Source organism: Octopus bimaculoides, chromosome 4 (genome assembly GCF_001194135.2).
Source record: "Octopus bimaculoides isolate UCB-OBI-ISO-001 chromosome 4, ASM119413v2, whole genome shotgun sequence".
NCBI lineage: Eukaryota > Metazoa > Mollusca > Cephalopoda > Octopoda > Octopodidae > Octopus > Octopus bimaculoides.
The window spans coordinates 130,447,393-130,450,989 of record NC_068984.1 but is presented as its reverse complement, the minus strand read 5'-3'; positions in this window follow the sequence as shown (position 1 = coordinate 130,450,989).

Sequence of the window (3,597 nt, the reverse complement as noted above, 5' to 3'; positions counted from 1 at the left end):
CACAGAAATAAAATAATTACCATTAGAATGATGTAGTGCCCAACGTAATAATAGACTGCATAGCACTAGGTGGACATAGCCTCTGCTGCAGTGACCACTTCTTTCAACTATGACTTTCAAGGCCTTCTTTCATCAACACTGATGAAGGTGGTAAGCTAGCATTTCATTTGTCTTTACATTTTGAGTTCAAATTCTGCTGAGATTGATTTTTGCCTTTCAGGGTTCATAAAAATAATTACCAATCAAGTACTCAAGTCGATGAAATCAACTTGCCCCTACCTGCCAAATTTCTGGCCTTGTGCCTATAGATTATAAAACATCTTTCTCTGTCTCTTTAACTTCTCAATCTGAATCTTTCTAAGGTTGATTTAACTCTTCAGTACAATCACTGGCAAATAAGAGTTTCTGAATGGCACACCTAATGAAAAATAACCTTGGGTTTTACTAGTGCAGCCAACCTGATGATGAGCTGTCTCATATGGTCCATTTCTCAAATAAAAAAAAAAAAAAAAAAAAAAAAAAATGGTTGCTCATGCTTGCTTTAGCATTGAAACCAATTTCTAGAACAAACATTCTGCTTCATGTTCAAAACAGCTAAACTGATCAAAATGTATAGACATAAATCCTCAATATCATTTATCATTCAGTTTTCCTTTTCTGTATGGGTCAGACGAATTTGTTGAGACAGATTTTCTATAACTGGATCCTCATCCTGTTGTTGACCTTCACCTGTTTTCAAAGCAAGGTAAGATATTATATATATATATATATAAATTATCTCTGAAGGTGACTCCAAGAATTATAATCTACATCATTGTCAAAAAGAAGGGCTGATCTCCAAGAATGTATGCATTTTCTTTCTATTGGGATTCAGATTTAAAGGGTGACAGATAACACTTGCCTACTTTGGCATTAAATTACCAATAGCTTTAGTCTCCAATTCCTTTCTTTTTTTTTTTTTTTAAAGCAAAAATAAAACAATCTGCCTTTGTTTTGTATGCAAAACCTACTTGTTCTAAAGTGTTTATGTGAAAATTAAAACTTTTCATCAAGATCTTTATACAAGAACCTTTTGTTAATTTGTTCTTAACAGCAATGCCTGTTTTGCCAACAGTACTTTTGGAAGCAAACACACTTGTGCATGCAAGAATATCCACATAGAGACAGAACATAGTTATCCTTTTCTAAACCAGTACGGGGTGTGTGTGTGTGTGTGTGTGTGTGAACAATAGAAACATTACAATATCCAACCAGGTCAGTGTTTAATTAGTGACACCAAATAAACGGAGTCAAACCAGTTGTGCCTGATACAGTACAGTAACTTACAAGAAGTTTACAATTCATTGAAATGCCTGCCAATCAGCTTGCAAAGGAAAAATTACTTATAACTTTTGTTTCTTATTACCCTTGGGTTTGATTCTATTTGCTAGTCACAAATTGCCTTTTAGGCCCAGGTTACCAACCTCCCAGAGACTGCACACTTCAGGCTTAGGCTTATTTTATAAGCTTATTCATATGAGCAACCCATGTACTATTTTAATTAAAATCTTCTGCAAAATTTTGTGAAAAAAATATAGCCACAAAAGGGTTAAATCAATATCACTTAAGAATTTCATTTAAAACAATCGACTAGATTCATAATATGAAAAGTGGACAAGAAGCAAATGCAAAACCCCCTGAACTATACCACACTGTATTTCTATGAAGAAGTGCAATATTGTGACAAAGATAAGGAGGAAGGGAATTGCATGAGCTGTAGTAGAAAAGAACCTGAAATCAGAAAATTATTCAAAATCTTATTTCAGGTGCATAAATATGTAAATAATTGTATGTTTGGAGCCCTTTCCTACAATGTCGTGTTTAGTTCCTTTTCGCCCCACGGCCTTACTTGATGAATAATAATAGCAGAAAAAGAAAAGCAGAACCAATGTAGTAAATGAGGTGGCTTGTTTTTGTTTCCAGCATGTTCACAAGTAATGTAAACATTACAAACATACTTTTAATGTTAAATAAAAGTATTAAGGGATAACACAGAAACTGGAAATCAAATTTTTCTAAGCAGTGTAGATTTTAAGAATTGTAGTGTTTAATGTTTTATATGAGAGTAAATCATAATAACATAATGGTAAAAACTAGCCTGTTAACTCTATAAGTAATATTACCCATCATTCATCACCTACACATCTCTTAACTTACCTGCAAATCTCAAATTATTTACACAACGTATGAGAGAGAGATTCAATGTTCTCTTTGAGATCAGGAACCTTATTTCAAAATCTACTCTATTATAATGGAGCAAGTTTTGAAATACTCTATGGCTTGACATGATGCATATCCTTTAATCACTGATAACCTACATCACATTTAAAAGAAAAGCTTTTACTTCATTATTCAAATGCTGCCCTCTCCAGAACACTACCTTTATTGTTTCTGCATTTACAACAAATTCATAACCTATATACTGTAGTTAATTAAAACAGTATTATACACTTGCCTGATCTAATCCCACCATCCATATTTATATGTTATTCAACCTCCCAATCATTACATTCACATCAGGTATTCTGAACATCATCCTTCTATATTATATATTTTAAATCTGAATTTTCCACTATTACAAACAATCAAATCCAACATTCATTGAAGCCTTCCGATCCGTGTATATAAAAAGAAGAAAGCTGACCTCTAGAGAAATATCAAATGAGAGCTAATCAAAAAGGAGCAAAGACAGAAAGAAATAATGCTGTGAGAAAGGTAAGAGAGAGAGAGAGAGAGAGAGAGGAAAGCCAGCAGTAGCCCAACCAGTTTGGGGGGCAGTAAGAGGAAGCTTGCCAGCTAAATTTTTACTAGAAGTTGCTTTACAGCAAAAAAAGAAACACTTGGTTGTGAATAAATGTTTTATTATCTATACAGGACATACAAAATGAAAATGTTTAGTTTGAAGCAATTATCTCCAAAATTGGAAATTCACCTATTAAACTGGTTGGGTGATAAGAGTGCCATGGCCACTGGAGGGGGTCGAGAGAAGGGGAGAAAAGAGATGGATGGAAAAAGAGATACTTACAATGATATGAAACAGTGTGGTAAAGCCCATTGCTAGGTGGGTTGCAATTTTCACAGACCAAGGCACACAGCTTGTGAAATATTAATGACTGGCATCATTCTTTCACTCAGGCTAAGATATATTTCTCACATGAACCATGGCCAAAATACCACACACACACACACACTCTCACTCACATAATATGGGCTAATGATAATGAGAACTTCACAAAACTACATGTTCCAGATTTTCAACAAAAAATGGCAATAAGTGCAACTGCAGCTATCCCGCTGCATTCATACAGTTTTAGAATCACCAGTGCTGCTTATTCTTGAGATGTTGTATAAATTTTTAAGATTGGTTAACAGACATTCTAGCAAAGCTGGTCAATGAACATCAAAGGCACTTGGTTATGTCACCTTTTAAAATGAGAACTCAACATGTCCAATAAAATCTAGCACGAATCGAAAGAAAAATAAAGAGCCACATTATGGTATTCCTAATTTGACAGCCAAGTGAAACAAGTTCATATTTTTTTAAATACATCTTATCTT